This window comes from Ciconia boyciana, chromosome 4 (genome assembly GCF_034638445.1).
Source record: "Ciconia boyciana chromosome 4, ASM3463844v1, whole genome shotgun sequence".
Lineage (NCBI taxonomy): Eukaryota > Metazoa > Chordata > Aves > Ciconiiformes > Ciconiidae > Ciconia > Ciconia boyciana.
In genome coordinates, this window is record NC_132937.1 from 78,050,927 (window position 1) to 78,076,221 (window position 25,295).

The 25,295-nt window shown below is 35.9% G+C and overlaps 1 protein-coding gene across 2 annotated transcripts in view; it reads right to left on the minus strand.

The window, feature by feature from the left end:
• Positions 1 to 25,295, minus strand: part of EFNA5 (ephrin A5) — a 214,781-nt gene that overhangs the window by 187,305 nt on the left and 2,181 nt on the right. The gene's annotated exons all lie outside the window — the stretch shown is intronic.

Below are 25,295 nucleotides of genomic sequence, written 5' to 3' on the forward strand. Positions count from 1 at the left end.
AACATACAAATGGGAAATGATATCCATAGAACACTTTGAAGAAGATTCCTATTAACTGCTAAATTTCACTATTTTTTTAGGATTGCCTTAATTTTCCCACATACTGAGACTAATCTCATTTCACTAAAGGACACCTAAAAATATTGGCCATTTACAGTATATCAGATTGTATTGTGGGCCAGCACTTTGAACAGTGTGGTCTGGATGTGCTCATGGAGACATTTAGATAGCAACACCCTTCTCCGTTAAGAGAAATCTAAAAACACAGACTTCCATTAAAGACATGAGGCAGAAATCCAAAATTTTAGAAGTTCTGAAGAGAAATTACTTAATATTTTATCACTTACAGAATGTGATTCTATAGTTAACAGAACAACAGTTGAAGGAAATACATGTTAATAAAATAATTTATATTTGAACTATTACTTCCACTAGAAGAAGATTCAAAATTGCTGTTTAAGTTTATAAATAGTACCTACAGATTATGGTAATGGCCTATCAACTACCTTTTAACTGTTTTTATTTTATCCAGATGATCTAAGCTTACTAGAAGTATAATTTCCACAGTGTTTTCTGCAACTACTCAGGAATACAAAACACACAGGACAGTCAACATTGTTGATAAATGAAAGGAAAACAATTTCTTACATACCTGCCTTTATGATACTAAGATCCAAGAATTATTTCATTGTGTATATTATTAACTAGAAAAAAATGCATAAATTCTAATTAAGGGTTGTACCTTTTTTAAAACAAAAACTGGAGAGAATCTATTCAGGCCATAGGAGCCCTTAGCTAAATGCCCATGACATTTAGAATGACAAGCACTATAATGCTGTTCCATGACTCCATCAGGCTTCTAGACCTGGCAGCAGTAGACACTGTCAGGTAAATTACCGCGCATACACTGTCTGCTGACACTGAAATAAAAAAATGTGAAAAGGCTAAAATCAGACACGTCATGCTGGAGGATGGAGGAAAGGGAATAAAAATATTCCAGTGCTATTTGCTCTTTTATATGTTACAAATAGGTCTTCAAATATGGTATGTGTTTTTCAAGTCCTGTCTTTGCATGTATCTCTAGCATTCTTTGCTATTAACAAAGAATCCTGATAGAAGACAGTGAGTGAGAAATTCATCTCTCAATGGTATTAAAAATTAGACCTACCCTAGTATTGGGAAAAAATAAGAGACCAAAAAAAATTTGGCAAAACCTTGAACATTGAGAAGGAACCTAGAAGTTGAACATAGTCTGAGGAATCATAGTTCTTATATAGAAAATATCACATAGGAGCTTAAATATTTATTTTGATCAATACTTTGACATTGCAGCAATGCTCAGAGGTGAGGGGATGCACATGGCACTAACTTACAGACCAGAAGTCCTTCTGAAAATACACCATTCCTGACATAAATCACACATATGACAAACCAGAAATATCTTGAAATTATCCAAAATGATAATCAAAACCAAGAGCCCATAAAGCAACTTTAACATTACATTGACACATAGAAACACTGTACCATTATTCTAAATAGTTCTGCACGTCCTAGCTAAAGTTTTAGCCTGATTCGTCATGACACTGTTAGTCCAGTCTTATATTCACCCAATTCTAGGACAATCAGTGAATCACACTGATGTCCCTGAAGAGCACAATTGCTATTATGTATGTAACATTACACATGTATCTATTATCAAAATAAAAGCCTAGATGTTCCACCATGAAACTACACATCCTGCAACCCATAGCTGAAATGCAGCAGGACATATGCTGGATGTTCTCAGAAGTGTGAGACCAAACACCAGACTGTTTGAAGCACTGTTTATATATACATGAGTAATCTCTAGCTGAAGTTTTCCAGTATTATCAATTCAAATTGAATGGAAGACTCAGGTTTCAATGTTAAATAAATTGTTCTAATTTATAATGCTGTCTCTCACGCAAATTTAATTTGAAGACTCAAAAGATAATACGTAAAACTATTATTTCTTAAAACTGCACAATTTTTACTCACCTTATCCACTTTAATGATTATCCCAATTATTTCAATGACTCTACTCATCAAAGTATGGCAAGCAGAATTTGTTTCAATAACTGTAATACTTAGAAACTGCTGCAAGCGTTGCACTGTCTGGCTCACTTGGCCATTGATACCAGAGTTGTTAACATGTCAGCAACCTGCATCCATTATAAAGTCAAATCCTCTCTGATTTATGAACATTTTATTTCTTTTTAATTTTGTTATCCTACTAACACTTAAGTGCAGAGGAAAAAAGGGTCTGACTGGACTGCGGGAGAGAAACAAAGCTGATCATTCAGTTTCATAAAGGGAGTATATCCAAGCAAGCATGCTTATAACTTTGAAAGGGACTAATGAAACATCATCTTCAGGTGAAGTCTCTTTCTGTATTACTTTCTGTTATGAATGGTTTCTTAACCACAGAAGTATCCCTCAACACAGCTACTCTACTTGAGAAGTCTGAATATTCAGAGGAAGGAGAAAGAGTTCAGTAGTGTTAAAACAAACAGGAGGACCTATCTCTGTGCCCTTGCCATTGCCACACGTTGCAGAGTAAGAAATTATGATCCTACTTTAATTTGGTGTAATTCTTTGAAATCAACCATTTATGAAGCAGAGCTGTTTACATACACATTATCAGCATGCAAAATTCTACCACCAATTCATATCTATTTTTTAAAGTTTGAATTGGAGTTTCAGCCATTCCACAAATTAACTTGCTACAGCTTACTGAGGTATGGGAAAAGAAACCTCAAGATCAATAACTACAGAATTAGTCCCATTCATCCAAACTATTCAGCCATAAGACAGTCCAGCTGTATGCTTTTTATTTAAGGCAATTTCTCTCTGTTATGACATGATGCATTTTGTTTCCTTATTAAATATGATTTAAAAGAATGAAGTATTCATTGTAGAAGTCAAAAGCAAATGGGCAGCAACTGAGCTCTGTATCACAAATAGTAACTTTAATGTGAAGAGGCACAAATTGTTTTTTCTGCCATCAGGGGTCCAAGGATTAAAAAATTAATGTCTGTCCATCCAGACAGAGAACAGCTGTTCAGCTAATAAGCCGCATTTCCCACTTTTTGCACAGGACTGCAAGACCAAAAAGCTCTGGCTGTACTGAAATTAGCTTTGCAAGCACTTAAGTCACTAAGGAGTGCTCCTTGCAAAAACAACTCCAAACTTTCTCTCCTAAACCCTGCATTTCCCTTATTTCAGTGGGTAAAATTTCATCCAAAGAAAAAGTCTTTTCAGAAGTCCACCACTTCATTTCCATGTGCTTCATCTAGAAGCCATGCCATACTGCAGGTAAAACCAAACCTAAATGAGCAATTCCTTCTGTTAATCAGCTGTATTTTTCAGACCTTCCAGACTGTCCCAGACATCCACAGCTACCAGTTACTTCTGCCTGCAATTTCTGTCCTCTGTTCCCAATACTAAAGTAAGAAGAGATCTCATTCTAGCCCTTTACAGCTTATTTCTTCCTGTGGGGGCAGCTAAGAAATACTCCTCATAATCAGTATTGTGTTTTTAAATTACAAAGTGCAGCTGCCTTACAGTGAATAGGGATATGTAACCTCAAACTGCAGTTCTTAAGAGGTCACAGTTTAAATCCAGTTATGTATAGGAGGATGCGCAAACTTAGCTTTGATTAGCTGCAAAGTGATAGAACGCCCTTATTCGCTTCCTTTTCTCCCTCTCCCCACTCCTCATCCTAACCACCACCAAAAAAAACCCCAACACTCTCTCTTTGCTCCAATGATCTGTTGTTTGGGGAATCCTATCTGCCCGTGTGCAGCCCCTTGGCCATCTGGGCCATGAAGGGCCCTCAATCCCAGCCCTGAATGGTAATTGTCTCAGAGAGCACCCTCACAGGCATTTCAGGCAGTGGGGCTTATTAAAATCCTGAAGGGCAGTAATCCCTGAATGCCACTAAAAAGATCTCCAGCTGCTACCGTTTATGAAGTGGGCTTGACAAGAGAGAGAAAAGGAGTGGGAGCTGGGGGGGAGGGAGGGAAGGGAAAAGAAGAATTTAAAAGAGGCAAGTTATCCAAACAGGGCCCCCATCGGAAGAGTCACGTTTTATCAGCTTAGGCTTTCTTGCCTCAGTTCCCAAAGGTATCTCCACCCCAAACCCGCATTAAGTCTTCCTTTTACTTGTTCCTGAAGGGGTGGGGAAGGGAGGAAACACCTCATGAACATATGCTTACAGAAGATCTAAAATTAGGTAGGAAAGCAAAATGAGGAAGGCAGGTGAGGGAGCCAGAAGCAGAACTGAGGTCTGCCTTTTCCCAGCTGTTACGAAGAAAATTTCTAGATGTGAAAGCATTCAAAACCAGTTTTCTCTGTATGTGCATATCTCTCCCCTTGTAATTCTGAAAAGCTCTTTTCATCTCATTAGGTTAAGCTGATTAATAAAAATTCAGCAGTTTGCCCACTGCTTCTTCAGAAGTGGTGAAGCAAGTTGAAAGATGCAGGCAGAAGGTTTTTGTGTTGGAGACAATAAGTGGGATGACTTCTTAAATCCTTCGTTGTCATCCTCCATTAGAGATAAATAGACACCTTGGCTCAAATTCTTCAAACAAACACTACATTGCTACACTTCTTTATTTTCTATTAACCTTCATGAAAAGCTTTAACCCTTCCAAAATGCAGGGATTTTTGTGTGTGTGTTTTATAATTCACCAAGTAAGTGAAAGCTTTCTCTCATTTCAGCAATTATTTAGACAAGCTGTTGAAAAGGCATTATTGAACACCTATCTAGAAAACAGAGGCTGTGGAAAATGAAGAATACGAGCTGGTCAATCGCTATATTTTAGTACAAAAATGCATTCAGAACTGAAGTTGAATGTGCAATTTGCATATCTTCAGAAACTGCTATAACTTAAACAGGTTTTTAAAAAATATTCTAGAGGCTAGAATTTAAAAATTCTGCATTAATAAAGTTGAAAGCCATTACATGTATTTGTTTTTTCAAATACTATGAATGAATGTAATTCATCATCTAAGGCCCTAAGGAGAAAATGATACAACTGTTCTCTAGCTAAAAATTATAAATTTTGTATTTTGAGGTATTATATTTGCAAAATCCATTTCTGAAAATATGTATCTTTTTCCCCAGTATGTCAGAGGTTCACTGCTCAAGTAAAAGATCAGGTTGAAAAATCAAATCACTTCTACCTGTTTCCTGACTATTCATGACAGAGCCTATTATAAATTATAAGTTTCTTTAAACTATTTTAAGCACAAACATCACAATATCTTAATTAATAGAAATAAAACCAGTCCTCCACAATTTCATACTTTTCTAAAACACTACAATGTCCCTGTACTTTTAGAGAGGTGACTGATCAGACAGGCACTTATATGACATCTTCAAAGTATTTTTGCAGATATTAGATCAGAATTTCAGAACATTTTTTCAAAAATGTGACCAAAAAGAGTAACTCTCATGCATAAATGTACATATATGAGTCTGTATCATTTTCTTTATTCTCCATTAAGGCAGAGTGCTAGATCAGATATCATGAATCTTATCTGCTGAACTTGCACAGATCATTGTAAAACGTGCCGATTTTGATATTCCACAAGGCAGAATTACTGCAGCTTTTAGCAAGAATCCTTGTGTCAAACCAGTGAGTATCCTCTCTAGACATTTGCTTTTTAAGGATGATTTGGGCTTGTATCTAACATCCACAGAGATTAAATAAGCATTTTCATGGGTTTTTTTACAAAAATTACATAAAACTATGTTGTTCTGAACTTTTAGTTTGGATAAGAGACTCTAAACTACAGTGGAGACCTTCAGGAACCTGTTGGGTTCATACTTTGTTACGCCCTGTTTGGTACAGCCATTCTAACACTTTGCAATAGGATAAGTAATTATGCAAAAGAAAATGCCCATGCATGTTGTGGACTCTATACTATAAAAAGTAAATTTTAATGCTTCAAAAAGAACTTTCATTGACGCATCCTGAATTTTCCTGGCTGTAAAATGCCAATCATGGTATTAAAACTGCTATGTTAGATGAGAAATAAGAAAGTAAGGCATACACACAAATGTGAAGAATATAGAAAAATGTACCTGTGTTCAGTTTTGGGCCCCTCACTACAAGAGAGACACTGAGGTGCTGGAGCGTGTCCAGAGAAGGGCAACAAAGCTGGTGAACGGTCTACAGCACAAGTCTGATGAGGAGCGGCTGAGGGAACTGGGGTTGTTTAGCCTGGAGAAAAGGAGGCTGAGGGGAGACCTTATCGCTCTCTACAACTACCTGAAAGAAGGTTGTAGAGATGTGGGGGTCGGTCTCTTCTCCCAAGTAACTAGCAATAGGAAGAGAGAAAATGGCCTCAAGTTGTGTCAGGGGAGGTTTAGATTTTACTTCACTGAAAGGGCTGTCAAGCATTGGAACAGGCTGCCCAGGGAAGTCTCCATCCCTGGAAGTCTTTAAAAGATGTTTGGATGAGGTGCTTAGGGACATGGTGTAGTGGTGGTCTTGGTAGTGTTAGGTTTACGGTTGGACTTGATGATCTTAAAGGTCTTTTCCAACCTATACGATTCTGTGATCCCTGATTAATCTACCTAAAGCAATGGACTGGATGGGCGCAAACCCCGTGCTCTAGGAGAACAGGCCTTTATCATGTTTTGTGATTTCAATTAATTCATCGACAGGCCACCCTGCCACAGGAAATGGGCTGTACCAATCAAACTGGGAAACTGATTACGGTGAAGCTGAACTAAAAATCAGTACCTGCACAGATGATGAGGGTTCTTCTTCCCTTTGTTCTCAAGCAGGTCTTTTTCAATGTGAATGGTGTAAATGATTAGCAGAGCACTAGGCAGTGTAACTCTATGTTGCTGCCTGCCCTCAGATCCATTGCTTCAGTCTTCATGGAGACATGCCTAACAGGTCTTCATATGATTTTGTTTTGTTCTTTGCAGACTCCTACTGTAAAATAAAACACTCTTCTTGAGAAGAGTGTTGGAGAAGTTCAACTCCTCCCAGCCCTTACAACCTTTTAATTAAGTTCTTTTTAAAAAACACTGGTAGAATTAGATTTTAAAAAATAAAATAAAAAGATTGCAATGAACCCATTCAATTTTGTCATAATATCTGTCCATCATAAAATGTTGTTATCATAAAACACGAAAGATAAATGTAGAACTTCTAAGAGAAACGGTGGGCATGACTGCATATCAAGGGGAGTATTTTGCATTAATACGGTACAGTTATCACACTAATTTGAAACTCAGTTAAATGTTTACAGAATAAAAGAATCAAAAAAGTTTGAAGAAAACAGATGCAACTCATTGCACAGTGGTAAGTACCAACAACTACTGTTTTTCAAACTGACCTGCTAAAATCGGAAAACAGCTGGTTACAACATTAGGGTACAAAATAAAGCTGCATTATGGAGCTGTCAGGCAAACGTAGCATTACAGAGACAAAAGAAGTAAGACTATATTTCTGCCAAGATTTTTAAGCTTTCTAAAAAACTCATGGTTACAGTTGAAATATCAGCTACAGTAGTGAAGGAACACAATTTTTGGGTTTTTTTAGCATGAGACAGAAGAAAAACAGCACATAAATACATTACAATTTTGATTGGTCATTCTTTTTTAATACAAGCCAGTCAATTCACAAATTAGTGTCATTTAGAACAGGTGATTTGGCAAATACAAAGAAACAACTCTACACTAAATTTTAAAAGTAGAAGAGGGATAATTAGTACAACAATATGTTGTTTTCCAGTCTGAACAATAAAACCTTCCAAAATGCAGGCATTTTATGCTATCTTATATATACATGCTTTAAGGTTAAAGTAAAAATCTTATGGCTCGTGTAACAGAGAAATGTTCCGATTGTTGCAGAAGCAGTAACTCAGAATCTTCCTGTCTGTAAACTATCAATCATAATATTAAAATTGTTGTGTAAGGTGAGGAAGGGAGGCATACACACAAATGAGAAGAATACTAAAAAAGGAAAGAAAAGTGGCCTAGACAAGAGCCAGGTTAATTGTTTCCTTATACTGGCTTTATTGAAAGTCACTTTGCATTCGAGGCATACACAAAAATTATTTCTAATGATGTTTAACTTTTTCAAGTTGGTGTTTGTGATGCAGTGGTTTTCAGTAAAATATATTTTCCAGCTGTTCGTTTAAATTCCAAGACAGAAGAAAACATAAGTAATGGTTAAAACTGAAAAACTAACAAGATGTAAATCTGTTATGTGTTTAAAATACTAGTTCAAAGTAAAACAGTTTCACTGCAGAAAAAAAAATTTATAAACCTTCCTCTTCTGTATCACAACTACAAATGTCTCAACTACGCACTTCTGTCTTCAGAACAGGTAAAGGACCTTGAACAGGATCTGGCAATCAGCATACAATATTTACATAGAGTATTCTTCTCATTAGGGAAAAAAAGGAAAAAATGTTGCGGGGGGGGGGGGGAATCTAGTTCAACCTAACAGATTTTATATTCTTAAGTATTCGCACACCAAATCAGCTGATCTCTAGCAAGATGAAAATCCTGGTTAACTAAAATTCAATCACAGTGCTCCACAGCAATTTCTAATAATGTGTTACCTGCTTATTGAAAGTCATTTTTTCTGGCTTTGAAATAGTACTGCTCTCTGTAAGCTTGAAAAACAATGCTTTTGCTAGCTTTAAGGCACTGTACTTGAAGTTTCTTATCAACAATATAGTCATATTTCAGGTAATTCCCATCTTTATTCCAACTTCTCCTACCCCACCCTTGAAGACTGGGTTTCTGCTCGCTATAGTGCTGCTACAGGGTGCAAGCAAAGCATAGTGCAAACTTGTTGTTATTAGCGTGATGTCAAGCACTTCTCCATCCTAGATAAAGGACCAGTGCAGTAACAAGACAATCCTATTCCCATCTGAGGAGAGTAAACAGAATTTGCTTTTATACAGCTCCTTTCATATTCAAAATATCCCTATATGCTTTACAATAATGAGATAGATACACTGTCATTTCCATAATCTTAAATGCAGAGGGCAAGGCTTTGTCTTGAGAGTAGGAAGAAAAGGAGGTCATGGGTCCTTTGAAGTTTCATTACATCATCTAGACTGAAGGACAGGAGGGAATGGAGAACATAACTGAGACAAAATAGAAAGGGAGGAGGACAGCTGACCGTTGTGAAATGTGTGAGACACATCTCTCTCATCACATTCAAGGAGCACCTATCTAGAAGCAAAAATGAATCGGCAGGAAAGATTTTTTTTTTTTAAGACTGGCAGCAGGTACAATGCTAATCATACTTTTCTTTGAAGGCTTGTCTTGGGTGGGAAGGGAGGGAGAGAGCTAGGTAGCCTGGTGAGATGAATTTCACTTTCATCACAGCAAGTCAGGGATCTATATGCATATGGAGATTCGGTTCAGGTGAATGTAATGTAGTAGGCTGTATTACCCACCCAGTCAACACAAGTACTCATCCTATAAAGAGGTGAAATATCCTGGCAAATGAGAATTTGAAAGCAACTTAGGAAAAATAACTCCAAAAGAAAACAGAAAGGGGACAGGAGGGTACAAAGAGATGAGACAGCTCCTCATACTGCCTTAGAGCAAGGGTCCATCACCCGGCCGGCACTGGCTGGCAGAAGCTTCTCCAATGAGGATGGACTGGCCAAGGAAAGCACAACCATCTGCAGTCTGTGTTTAAGGCCAAGCTGTGCTCCCAAATGAATTAATAAAAAGCGGATGCTTCTGCATCTTTCAAGATCCTCTGCATCTTGCCATCTTTCTGCACAGCCAAAACAATAGCTACATGGAACAGAACAGCAGTGCTTACACTCTCCAAAATACTTCATCCATCGCTACTCTGATTTGAGCCTCAAACAGAGAGGGGAGAGAGAGTTCCCCAAGAATCCACCTTCATTGCCTAGCTGTTCACAAAGGACTGCAGAATCTTTGGCAGGAACCATCCCCTGAAGGAAAAAGCTGGTACCCCTTCTCCACATCCTACCTAAATGACGCTAAGGCTACATTCATCTAGCACCTTACACAGAAAGAGGGTGGATGGTGCTGGACAGTCCACTTCTGCAAAGCTTTATGCAACCCGCAGCAAGTCCTTGCCCCTTTTTTGTTGGAGGCTTCCCCTTCCTCTGCACTGAGCAGTTACGCCTTAAGCTGTGTTCACTGTTTAATTTCCCCCACTGCCTTTCTTCTTCTCCTAACACATGCATACTTTAGCCTTGGCTATGGACTGCTGACTGAGAAGGAACAATAGGAGCCTTTCAAGTCTCCAGAGTGGGCTTTGAGCAAGGCTCAGCTCAGAGACCCAGTCAATATTTACTACAGTTTGAAGTCACTGTTTCATGGCTTCTTGCAAACGGAACGCACTAGTCGGGAACCCTGAGACCTTACTCAATTTTACTCTAACAAGGTAAAAATAAGGGGATAACAGATTACAACTAAAAATACTTTTTCTTGGTCACAGAACAAAAAGAAAAAAGGAAAAGGGAAGGGGGACAGGAAAAGTATAGAGGACACTGAACAATACCACAAATTACGTTTGAAGAGTAATCAGCCACTTATAATTAGGAAAGTAATTTTTCCCCTAAAGCTGATTAGCAGAGTTTGAAAATCACACACCAGACAGCTACTATAGGCAAATCCATTTAAAGCAACCGCAGAAAACGAAGTATGCAAAGAATCACACCTCATCAACTATCTAAAGCTCTCATTCTCTTTACAATACCTAGGTCACAGCATGACCACAGATGATAGCATGACCATAGATTATAGCAATGCACCTTTTGCACAGATGCAATCTTCTGGTGTTTACAAACTGTAAGTAAAAAACACACTTCCAGCTTATTGAGAGAACAAATATAGAAAAAGGGTTAAGAACTGACATTTTTCATGTTAAGGACCTAAGCCATATGCAAGGTGTAATTACTTGCCCCTAAAAGGGGATGACTTCACACATAATGGAAATACAATTAAATGTTTTTAAATAAACATTTTTTCTAATTAAAATCTCTGGATTTTTTTTTCTTTTTCCATTGCAATCACACTTCTGTAGAAGTATTCATCTATTTCCAGAAGCTTGCAGAATTGCCGCAAAACCAACAAAATCAAAAGCAGCATCCTGGCTGAAAACTGAGGTTGTCATTTGTAGAATCTCCCCCTCTTCTTCTTCAGCTTCTTCCCTGACTCCCCATAACCATCCACATAATACAAAAAAAAAACCTCCCCAAACCACGTTTCTGACAGTGAAATCCAATTGGATTGACAATCATCATTTACCTGTTCAAACTGAAAGGCAGCTGTATGATTTTTTATTTAGAGTGCTTGGAGTTCTGTCTGAACATGCTTTCTCATGTTAGACTCCACTGAAAGTTTTGAGTAAGAGTCTGACAATCCACTGTTAAAACAGGAGAAATTATAGCTTTAGCTTCAGATGTGTCAGGATCTTTTGAAAAACACATTTTATGTCAGCCCTGGGGTTAAAGGGCATGCAACAGCAGAACAGATGCACTTTCCCACCTTGCATGTTCAATTTTCACATGCATGGAGTTTTGATTGAGTTGCTTTATTCGAATGTTGCATTATTGTCATGGCATTTGTTTGATTTTTAAAATTTTATAATATCAGATGGGATTCCCAATCACTTTCCATTCCACTCCTCTCACTTTAAGGGAATGCAGGAAAGCTTATAAACACCAAAAGATAGGTAGAAAGAACTAGTACAATTAAAGGAAGACACAAACACATCTGCAACAGAGGTAAGACTCCTGAGTAACTGAGAAATGCTTGTGTCCGAAACAGTTCAAAAGAATAAAATTTTGAGGCTTTCCAGTCCTAAGGAAATAAGTACAGGCTCCTTTATACCAAAATCAGTTTGTAACAAATTTCTCTTGCCCATCTTTTACATTGCCTTCTCCTAACTCCATATGCAGGGTGAGAATTTTAATCAATATATGGATTAATAAGCTTTAATATAAACAAAATAAATATGTAACCATGCCCAAAACAGTAGCTAAGATGGAACCAAAGTTTTGAAGAGGAAAAAACATTCAGTAAACAACCAAAATAAAAAGTAAAACAGGCTTTGCAGAAGTGGTAAGTGAAAACACATGCTACATCTTTTTAGAGAAATTTAACCATGTTCTATTTTTTAAAATAGCTTAGCATTACTAATAATGTTTTTGAAATTTGGAGAGGAATAAAAGAGAATGAGCCACAGTGAAGTACTGTTGACTGAACAGCTGATACTTACTTCATTCTCTCCTATTACTGCAACTTAAAAAATAAAATAACATCCCCAATGATTCAGTAAACTCAATGGGAATTTCATGGAAATATAGCACAGCATCTGGTCAGAGTATGTTAACATATTTCTTTTACCCTCTGTTCATTAGATAAATATTGCAGAATACTACTTACAGTCTATTTCCCATCACTTATTATGGAATACTGCAGAAAAAGGTAATTAGTAATCCTGTATTATCATAAATCAGGATATTCTGTATTAATCAGATAATTTCTCAACTGACAAGCAATATTTGTGTAAACACTATTCTTGCTTCTGATATATTATCTAAATAAGAACATTACTGCAGCGATGTGGACCACAATAAGTAGAAAGTGCAGAGAAGGTTCTCTCTAAAAGCTATGAATTGGTCTTAAAAAAATAATAATTTCTTTTCCTTCTCCAAGGTGGGAAAGTTTCTCAGACCAAAACCATTAAGAATACTATCCCTAACAGGAATCACAGGTAACAGTACTAATCTCTAGCACATTTAACTGAAAACCACAGAACTTTTTCACCTGGGTACATCACCATACTTCTGGGACTAAGACACTACCAAGACTTGCTTTGTTTCTGACATTTTCATTACAGTGTGGAAAGCAGAGGACATTTTGTCTTAAGGGCAGGGCTGAATATGAAAGAAAACAGATAATTCAAGAAGATTGGATTAAACCTACCTGATACTAATTCTAATCTAAAAATGAAGTCTTGTAGGCATCCACTGTACCAGTTTTATGAAGAAAATAACCACACAAACACAAGAAGATGCAATCATTCCTCTGTTGTACATAAGAAAAACACAGTACAGAAATCCTAATTGGGCACTGCAATGGTCTGATTTACTCACAGAAGTTACAAAGGCAAAATTGCTTTCATCAGTAATAATATATTAGCTCCAAACTACACCTAAAATAAAGTGCTTATGAAAGTCTTCCAAACGCTTTGTTCCGAAGAAGGCCATTATATCAGCACTAAATCAAGAGACAGCTAGTATGAAAAAATGGAAAACGGAGATTTCTTTTTACAGTAAGCTATAAAATGTAGTTCAGTCAGAGACAGGGTCTGAAAAAGTAATATTAAAGTGATGCTGTAAATCACTAAAAAAACTTTTTTTTTTTAAGCTAACTATCATGCTTTGGAATAGAAACAGTGAATATGGACATTCTCTTCATAAAGTGTTCTTCCCAAGTAGTAAGTTTTATATAATTGACATATAGAGAAAGGGTTTGCTTGGAATTTGAATGCAGTGAATAGCCATGATATAATGAGAAACAAGTATGATCTACCTCTCTAATTAATTTTCCTTCTTCATCCACACTGTCACTTGTTATGATAATGTGAATCTTAACCTTAATGAGAAATTTCATACCACCTTCATTAAAGGTACTGCAAATAACACTCATTTTGTTTTTATTTTAATGAAGAATACCTTTATACTCTCAAAACACTCAACAAATGTATGGAACTTCTGCTAGTGAAGTTCCTATCTACAATACAGAGAGACTGATTTATATTTCATGTTTTTAAGTGAGGATTATGCTATTAAGTGTGTTACAAAATGATCATGTTCTCTGCAGGAAGTGTTCCTAGTATTTTTTGTAGAGGTAGGTTGAAGACTGTTTAAGACATAAGTTTTTCAATAAAATTGTGTATGCATTCCTTTACAACATTCGAGAACTCAACATAAAAAGCTATTAAACATTCACAGGACATTTTTTGAAATACATTTAAAAAATCAACTTCACAGAAAACTTTCAAAGATTTCTGGGAACCTGGCAGGCAACTCACTACAAATACATACAAGTAACATTAAACTGGGCCCAATGTCTTACAACTGGATCTACCAACACAGAGACTACAAAACATGATCAAATTTCAAATGTGTGCACAATGGATACAGTTTAAGAATTAGAAGTTGATTTTTTTTGCAAGACTCAATTTTAAGAAAAAGAAGTTTATTTCATCAACATCTGCCTTCTCAAATTAAACATATGCCACATTTCCTGAAAGATGCGTCTTCCTCTCATTACATTGCATCTTATAGCCACTAGATACCAGCAAGCCCACTGGAAATTAAGAAAAATTTAATACTTGGTACTCCATTAAATGAAATAGCTTCAAGACAAATTGCTTTCTCATTCTCCCAGCAGCCTCAAAATACAGTGACATGCCACACGACAAGAATTCCTGCTCACCATTTTGGTAAACAGGTAATAAATTACATGGTTTATATATTAAAGAGTTTACATTTGCAAGGAGAAGTAGCATTCTCCAGCAAAATAGGGACTTCTGTTTTGTAGAATACTATTGTTCTGTTTTCTATAAAATAGAGACTTCTTTCCTGAATAGTGTTTTAATTATTTCAGTGAGGAAACAATTCTATCCTATTTGGGCATTCACAAGATCCATCTGGTCTTTAAGGAATATCTTATCTAGAAGAGAGCAGTATATTGCATATAGTGCTTTGGAAAATACATAACCTGTATCCCACTGGTGTAGTACTATATCTGATTAAATTTACCTTAATGATCTTAAATTAATTTTTTTTTTGGCACATGCTAAATTGTCCTCCACTGTATAAGGCATCCAACACCTCAGTTTCACTAATGCCTATCTGCTAATCACATACGATAAGCCAATTCTCACTCTTAAAACTGCTGACAGCAAAGCAACTACTCATTCCACCGGGTTCACTTTTACCCCCTTCAGCCCTGCAAAGGTGGAGGTCCCAAGTCTGCAGAAACAGTTCAAAAAATCTCAGTGTAGAATTTACTTGGACCCAATCAGACAAATACCCACAGGCATGTATAGCCCCATGCTGCTGTGCCCTCTCACTAGATTTGATTCACAGATTGCGTGGCCTCACAAAAATTGACAAGCCTAACTACTGAAACTCTTATTCATGAACTATACCATAAAATCATCAATAGAGGACCTAAGTCAACTCCCATCCAAAGCAGTAGGAGAATCTTTTTACTTCAATAGAGCTAGATCTGAACACTGCTGAAAATACTGCAATAAAAAGCAGCAAAAGGTGCTATATTTAAAAAAAAAAAAAAAAGAAAGAGACCAACATTAGATCCTGTAGTATCTATCGAGGCATACAATACTAATAAATAGATGGACTTCCATTCCTCATTAGTATCCATCAGCTCCTACTGACTTCAGCAACTTTTAAAAACTAGGATTTTTATTTAAACTACTTTACTTAATCAGCTTTAGGGACCATTTTTTTGAAAGGTATTTAAAAACATATGGGTGTAAAAAAAGCAGAAATAAAATCTAAGATGGTTAGGCACCAAGCAGTCTCAAAAATCACACATGGCTCCTGTCTGCAACTCTAGGTACCTAAATATATTTAAAATTCTGGTTCTGAGGATCTATTCTTTTTTAAAATCAGTGGGCTAAAAAACCTGCTTCAATAAACTACTTATTTTACAGGCTACAAAAAAAATCAGTAAATATTAGCATGAAGGCACAACTTCACTCTTTCAATGTCTTTGCAGACATCATTCAAGATAATTCACTTTGCAATTATGCACTTAAGCTTACATTTGGAAATATTTGTGCATTGATAAAAAGAACTAGCACATATTTCACCAAAGTCGCTACTGCAGTACTCCAAAATCTTAACCTGATTTTGCTGAAGATGACCTGCACACCATGGGCTGAAAACAGAAAAACGGTGAACATGCAAACTAGCTGCTTTCATTCAGCTTTTTTTTTTTTAATCCAGTTTACTATGCAGGACACAAGCAAAAGCATACAAAGGATAAGATGATTTGCACCCACTTAATAAATGCAGGCAAATACTGGCTTTGATCCCAGCAATTTTATTGGAAAGCTCAGTTCACCAGAAAGTGTGCAAGACAGAAAGAAAGAAAGGCAAAAGTGACTGAAATGCAAAGGGAAAAGTGTATGCAACCTAGGCATAAGTGAAGGGGAAAATACAACCCTAGAATTAAGATCTTTTGAATGCAGGAATAATAAACTCCCAAGTAAATGTCACTTCACTATGACTGAGTTTCCCCAATTGGGTATTGTATATATATAATTTTATATATATAATTATTAGGCACACACTTTCCATGTTCTTTCCCCCCAAAAGCAGAGCTGACAATGGTGACAGCAGAGTGTGTAATTAGTTTTTATTGTTCCCCTGACAGCCATAGCTCTGCAAGGACCCTTTGCCTTTTCCATTGTAAATGTTATGGAAAAATACACTAATGACAGGCATTTAATTATGGGCACAGCAACCATGATGGGAGCTGTGCCAAAAGTGATTGGCAGCTTTGGATACCAGATATTCACAGTAATGGTTCTTTTTCTCCCATACCTTGTAACCCAGATGACTGAAGATATGAGTTTTTAAAAAGATCTTTTCTAAAGTTTTGCTTATTGTCTATAGATATTATTATTAATAACCACCACCTTAAAAACAGACAGAAAAAAATAAATAGACAAAACGGTAATTTTTTGTTCAAAACTACCATGAGGTTTTTTGAACGAGATCTATCCGTTGACAATGCCATGAACGTAACAGTAAATGAACATAAATCCCCACCAACTCTGGCATACAGCTGACTTTTTTTTTTTAATTATACATAGCTACAAACAAAAAGATACTATGCCCTCTCAATATATCTTTATTCAATATTTACAATAAACTGTCCCACATTCAACTGTAGTTGCTGAGGTGCTTTTTCGCCTGATTAATTAGCAATTGGGAGACACGCTTTTTGGCAGCTTTTGTATCCCTATTATTTCTTCTGGTTTGGCACAAAAACTCCCTTTTGGAAGCACCAGTATTTGTGCTGTACCCCACTTAGTGATGGATCACTAATTTTTAATAAACTAAGCCCCAAGAGAACTGCAAAAAGATGTATAAGTGTATTGGAGCAATAACTGTAAACAAATAAAAAAAAGGTGGGGGGAAGAGCTGTTGCAGTACATAAAATATTAGGTCTTTTCCAGAGTATGCATGGAGAGCCTCCCCAGGAGATCACATGTAGTCTGAAGACATGGGTCTGAATTGGCTTTTAACTACTTCATCCAAATCTCTGCCTTTATCTTTAAAAAGCTTTAAAAAAGTGACTAGCTAATGTGGATGTGCATTTTCCTTGGAGAATGCTATATCTGAATGTCCCTTCACTGTTTCTCATCCCTCCCCCACCACCAGATGAATGAAATTACTCTGTGAAGCAGAGCTCTATGGAGAATGACCACACAATTCTGGACCAAACGGTTCTAAGTCTATGTAGCAGTCACAAATCCCTGGCTAAGCTGAACAAAGCAACATTATTCCTAAGTGGTAAGTTTGGGAATATAAAAGTGAAGCTGTCTGGCTCTAAAGTGGTAACTTGCAAATAGCTGCAGAATCAATGTTGGCTGTCCATCCCCCATCCAGCTGGCTCTCGTATCAGTAACTTCAAAAATGCAGTTTGCCATTATGGTGGCTTAAGGCATTTTATGTGCCAGTGCAATGACCATGCTGTGTGTGCATGTCAGAAGGTCAATACGTTCAAATTCCAGAGCCTCTCTTTATTTCCTTCTTTTCTGGAAACAATAGGAAAGAGAGCAGTATTGATAGCTCCTACTTTGTTAACTTCTGCTCACCAAACACCCTGCCTGTATTAATACAGAACTATTTAAAAAAAAAAAAAAAAAAAAAAAAACCAAACCCAAAAAACAATGCAGCTGGTTTTCCTGCTCATTAACAACATCAATTAGCAAATTTCTTTGCAACAACTTTTAACAATTCCAGGGAACCCAACATCATTAAAGCTGCTAGCAGTCCTTACCTAACACTGATGAACTAGCATTGCAGACTGATAACTATGCTCCAAAGATCATCATCATATCTACCAGTAACTAAAGTAAAATAGTTACTTTTTTCTGTCTCCTCACAAAAAATACATCTATATTTTACTTATACATCACTATCAAAACAACAAAATATTAGACATTGAGAGATTTGATATTTTTTGTTTAGTTTTGATGAAAAGATTTAGAATGTATTCAGCTCCAGTTTTAAAGGCATAGACTGAGATTCGATACTCAAATTTATTTACAAAATTAAAACAAATGTAAAGTAAAAATTAAAATAAAAACTCCTATGTACAGTACTAGTATTATAATAAAAATTTATATATATTTCTTAGCAATTCCCTGTGTGATAAGATAATGTGATTTGAATGCCTGTAGAGAGGAGGAAGTTCTTCTGAACTGTAATATGAATAAGAAAAATGAAAAATACTACTTTTAAGTCCACAAAAGCAAAAAGGTAGTGCTTCATTGCTATCCACTAGGGAAAGGCCACAGCGCTCCAGTACTACTGATGAACAACTCATACAATGTGAATATGCCCGCCACTGGCCAGCGTCCACCCCCAAGCAAAAAAAAAAGAAATAATTTGAGGGATGAAAAATTATATTATCTTAATGAATAAAGAATGTCAATGCTATATAGAAAAAATTAATTACAGCACGAAATACATTCTGTGAAAATATGCATGCTTTTAAATCTCACAAGGCCAAATTTTATCTTTAAGAATGGAATAAAAAGATATTTTATCAGAGGGTGATCAAAGTCAAAGTGAATGCTCCTGTTTTTTGCCTCACCAGATGATTCACAAGCAAATCATTCTTTCTCTGCACTCCAGCACCATTTCATTACTGTCATCAAAAACTAAAAATGGCGCCTATCAAATAAGATGGTTCTTCAAGAGTCCAATGAAAACAAACAAAAAATATAAAGTTACTCAGTGATAAACATGAAGTAAAATTTTTTATTGAGGGTATTACTGTTGAACAGTTCCTCATTAGACTAATATGCTGATTTACTGGTGGAAAACAAAATTAACAAAGTGAAAATTAACTAATACTGTACTTACAGGTTTTGTCAGTCTAAGATCCTTTTTTTCCACGCCATATATCAGCATGGATAGGTAAATTATTCCGCTAGATTATAATGCAAGTGACAATAAGAATTGTAATTTTCAAGGCTTTTCAAGTAAAAATTGCCGAACCTGAAGAATTTGCTATAAATTGGTATTAGCAATTCAAGCAGATCTTGCTAATTAACAGGACTCTTGTGTATCTTGTCCTTAACTGATTTTTCTTTTGACAGCATTTTTACTGGTCATGCATTTAAACAGAAAAATGGCCATAAAACTCCTAGCATACCAGTTAACAGAACACGGGCATCAAATAATTTCTCTACATTTTGCAGCAGTCAAAAATAAACAAACTCATTTTTTTCATAAAACTAGGATCTAACAATGTATTTTCATCAATCTGTGAACAGTAAAATATGAAGGATGTTTCCCCAGATGAAAAAAAAAAACATATATATATGGGGGGGCTGTTTTTATTTTATTGGAAACCTTGGCATTCTACAGGAGAGAAATACAATCTCAATCCTCGTGGAACAGCATCCTTTTTTAATATATTTTCAAATACTTGATTTTAACACGAATTATTTTTTAAAATGTGTACGAGTGGGAATTTGTGGGCTTGTAATATAACAATCTATGCTCAGTTTCTTAAAAAAGAGGATTTCAGACATCTATACATGTTTGCACCTATAAAATAATACCCACCATTTTAAATTAGCTCAACTATAATCTAGCTTGTAGAAACTACAATGAATAGGGAGAATGCAAAAATTCAAGGAAGACTTCTAATGCGTGAAGGATTCTATTCTTCCATTCAGCTACACTGAAGTACATTACAGTAGGGCTTACTCACAATAACTGTAATACCACCAGAAAGCAATTTCAATAACGTGTCTGTTTATTTTAAACCAAACATTTCCATTTCATTATGTTTGTGTGCTGTTGACTGACTAAATTTTAAGCGCAAGTGCAATGAAAACTTAAACAAAACAGGGCCCTTTATTCTCAACAGTGAATTACACCATTCAGAAACACTGCAAGATTAGATTAATCATGAGACTAAAGACATTTTTTAAAAAGCAATGCTCAGAACGGGATAGCAGAGCAAAGAGTGATTATTGGAAGAAAATCCCAGTTCCAAAGTACTTCTAATTGCATTTAAAAAAATTGAAAAACAGTGAGCCAAAGCAAGAGAGGTACATCTCACAGCTATAGACAAACTGCTGTCTACTCGTGCTTTCTCCAGGAAAGGTTACGTCTTTGTTAGCATCTTCTCTAAGGTGATCCCAATGACCAGCCTTCTTGATGCACTTTCCTAAAGTCAAATATTTCAACAATGCAGTACTCTGCCCAGCAACAGACTGGTTTAGGAAGCAGTAACAAGGTACTCTAACAAGCCCAGAGAGTTCTCAAAGCATATCCCTGTAATCTTCTCTGTTTCATTTTACATTTGTGTGCCTGAGTGCTTGCTTATCTACCTGCCCACTTACTGACCCGGGGACTACTAGCGTGCGAAGAAACAGCACAATAGGAAGATGACCAAGAACTAAAACACAGATTCTACAAATAATTTTTTTATTATTATTTTTAATTTTAAAACAAAAGATCTTATGTGGAAGATGGGACCTGGGGATTAGTTTGTAAAGCTATTCATTTTCTAAACATTTAAGAGTTCATCAATTAAAAAAATTCATTTTCAGAGATTTTTTTTCTCACACAACATTCATTATTTACTCTATACCACATCACCTTCTAATGACACACTTCAATGCATACATACTTATGTATATATGTGTGTATATATACATAAGTATACATACACATACATTGAAATGCATACATATTCACATATGAATGTATGTATATTACATATGTCTCTCCGTATGAATGCAAAGATCATGACTCCTGAAGGACTAATTGCATTCATTCATTTTCTCAGCCCAGCATGAAGCTGGTAGATTGCTGGGATCATAGCAACAGGGGAGAGAAAGGAAGGCTCATCTTTATCTGTCCCTCTCCAAAAGTATACGGGGCTAGCAGAAAGAATGCAGTGAAGTGTCCTCACTATGTGCATTTGGAAGATTTAATAAGAAGCATTTCATGAAGACCATGTACCACTTAACAAGGTGCCTTTCATACGAAGGTGGAAGCCAGTGAAACTATTGTTCTTTGTGTAGTTTTTCCACAGAATTTTTCAAACTGTTTCAAAACCCCACTTTTAAAATAAACACTAATATTCTTCTGGAGACACAATGTGTTAGTGAAACTATTAAAAGCACTGAAAGTAGGTGTAAAGAATTGAAGGCTCTACTACTGACCTTTTAATTACAAGAAATCAGTCAGAGATTTCTTCAGCTCCCAGAGCAAGCTGTGGGATAAAATGCTCTCAAAATACAAGCTATGCTGTTTCAAAATAGTTATATATATACATATATATATGTGTGTGTGTATATATCCCGAGTACTTAAGCTCTTATGCTTCCCTTGACATATAAAAATTATATGGAATACCAAAACCAAAGCAAATGCCTTCATTTTGCCCCTCTTCGTCCCCAACTTCTTAGTTGTTCTTAACACACGTACTGTCTGCTTCCTATTCCAACCATTTCGGCATGGTTTCCCTAATCTCTGTACATAGGCAGAACTACTTCTAGATGGAAAACAAACAAGCCAAACAAAACAAAAAGCCAGCCACGTGACCTCAGCATATAAAACCAACATGCCATGGTCAAATCTGCAAACACATATAAATGGATGGTAGGATACTCAGACATCTATCCAGCCGGCCAGCATACTCCCGACAAGTGCCAGGCGTGCATGAGCACCTACGCTCAGAGCTTCTCAAAATTAAGCCTATGCATTTGGCTGGTTCAGAGAGGCACTTAAGTACACAGCCATTCATCCACACAACTGCAACAGAACTTAAGTGTGTTAGTATGCACTTCAGAGGAGTCAGATGCTTTTCTGAATCAGTGCGTAAATACTCAGCTACAAAACTCACCTAAGTTTAGACATCCAGGTTGTGTAATTCTGATCTATGCAAAGCATCCACTCATTTTTCTGTTCACTGCTCCCAATTATCTGTCTTTAAAAAAAAAACCTCTAGCAATATTGGTCCAATTGTGGTATCCAGCTTAATTATGGGAACTCACCAGTTGGAAGTTGAAATGATTTTTCAGTATCTAAATTCTCTAATTACCATCTGATTTCTTTATTTTATTATCCACATAAATACACAATCAGAAAATACATCAGCATCCTACGTCTTTATAATAATTCTCTTGTGGATGTAACTTTATACACAATTTTCTTGTATAAGATACAGACAAATCCAATAACACTCCTAATAAAAAATATTTGCTTGTGTGAGACTACAAGGTTTGGCCTCTGTATATGACCAGAAACTAGACTTGAAATGCAAGTATTTTTAACCACCCTGAAACTAATAACAATTTAAGAAGCTACATAACCTGCCACTGAAACAACTTATAGGGAAATACCTAAATATAAACCACAATCTTGAAGCACAATCCTGCAAGCAGAAAAATGTAGCAATAATTAAAAGTAGTTCAGCTTGAACTCTGACAAGATTAAAAGCAGTACCAAGCACTAAGCAAGTAGACTGCTTCAAAATTTGGCACAGGTACATGACATTTTGGCTGAATTCTAATTACAAGGGAACTAGTAATCAGGATTAAATGAATACGCTCCATTACAAAACAAACTCCCCAAACTATTTTTAAGTGTTGGATTCAGAATAATATTCTTTGACAATCATATTTTGCTGTCCCATATAAGAGCATACATGCAAACAGTGCTGAAAGACTAATGCACTTTAAGGTGATAATTAGAATTTATGTACACTTAATTCTAAGCCTACATAAATAACAAAAATATTAGAACACCTTTTCAAGTTTACTTGAGGATTAATTTCCAATCTACCAAAAAAGGATTAAAAAACCCTATTTTATTATATTTCAAAATACTAAAACATATACTCATCTGGAATTGGACTACAGCTTTTATAGTACTTAAATACAATAATTAAATACATAACAAAAATAAGGCACGGGAATACTTAAAACATTTCTAAGAACAAACTTAGGCTCTCTAAGAATATACAACTTTGTTACTTACACATGCTAACAATAATGATTATAGAACATTTTTTAACTGTTCTAGCAGAACTTTGGCAACTATCCAAGAAATGTAGTATGAATTTTGCTAACAGACTCTTAGGATTTTTTTATTTACCAAATATTGTTCACATCAGGAGCACTTATCGATTGGGTCACACATCAATTTACTAATGTGTCTTTTAATAAGGATGAGATCTTTATGTATTTCAATAAATTGCTGGAGTTTCATACTGAAAACCTAAACATCATTGTATCTGAGGGAAGTACAATCATTATTAAAGTCTTCAAGGTTTCAATGAAACCTTAATTTAGAGTGCCTTTAATCACTATCAAAATGACCAACATTTCATTTTGAAAGTGAATTAATTAGTTCTACAGCAGTTTGTTAATTCTGAATAAATACAATAAAGAAGTAAGCTAAAGCACAATGGTGGCATTTGTGTTTAAAGAATGACAGTGTATTTTGTCTTCTAATTTCAAACTGTTATCACCAAGTAAGCATCCCTACTTCTAGATGTATAAAAAACAGATTGTTCATCTCCTGAGTCTGTCTCTGGAATCAGATAAATCACTGCAAAGTTATTGCTGCAACATTGTTAACTGCTCTAAAAATTTTGATAACCAAAGTGAATTTTGCCTGCAGCTTAGATTCTGACGAAACGAATTCAAAACAGAAGCGTTTTCTTTTCTTTGGGTCTCTTACACCTACCATTCAGGTGTTTGCCTGTTTTTCTGTAATGAACGTGTAACTTGGAAAGCACACAAAAACTGGCAGGCTGTATAAAACAATGGAAAAAAACATCTGCATTCTGCTCTTTCTCATATTTTTAACTCACGGATAAACGTGACATGTCCAAATAGATACTTCCATTGTGAAAGCACAGTGAATATTTTAAGACAAGAAGAAATGTTTGTTTTTAAAAGGGAAGGTTTAGAAACATCTTAAAATTAACTCTTCCTCTAGTGTTTGGAAGAATAACAAAACTAAGTTTTCTTTGCTCATGTTTAATGTAGGACTAAGAAGAGATTTCATTACTTTCATAATAAAATATGATTAAACTTACTAGAATCCTTACAAATCCATTCCAAGCGTAATACCTACTGACTACGTAAGCGTTCCTTTTACCTTCAACTATCTTCACCTATGTGCAGTTATTGTGTAAGCTCATCACACACAAGAGAGAAGAAGTGAACAACCTTGAAAGTGAGGTTATTTCTGAAGTATTTTAGCTGTTATGCCAGTAACATGTGCATTTAGTCAAACCTATGTCTTTCAGCAATCCTCCTTCTGCCCAGTGGGATTTGCGAATATTACTTTATTTTTTTCCCAGCAGTTACATTTCATTTTGCCTAACAACAACAGAAAAAACTCTGGTTTTGAGAGACAAGCAATTTTTTGGGACATATGTTCTTTGATGTATGATGGGAGATGTAACTTTTTTTCTTATTTACTCTAGCAATTTTTTTCAAGTAACACATGTAAAAAGAGGAAAAGGTAGAGACAGGCATGTAAAATTACAGATGCTCATCATTCCCAAGCATAATTGTTACTTTGGATAAATGTTCTTTGTCTCAAGCTTTTTGTGCCAACTATTTATTGCTGAGGCGTTGTTACCAGGAACACAGTATTAAAGTGCTGGACAGACTAGCTAGCTCTGGGCACTTGAAAATTCTGCCCAGTAACTTCTCCATCACCCATTTTGAAGCCACTCTGGAATACCGAGCAGAGGAGTCTTCTGCAGGCAACACAGGTCTATTGAAAAACATGACCTGTGACAAAAATCAATGTGCTAATCTCAAACCAAACAGCAGTATCAGAAGCATAAAAAAGAGATAACCTAAGATAAAATGTCCCCAAGTTTACTTAGACCAGCTTGGCAGGTTTAAAAAAAAAAAGTAAGTCTGCTCACACGCACTTTAACAAGGCAAAAAATTTAATACTCAGGTGACTTTTTACCCA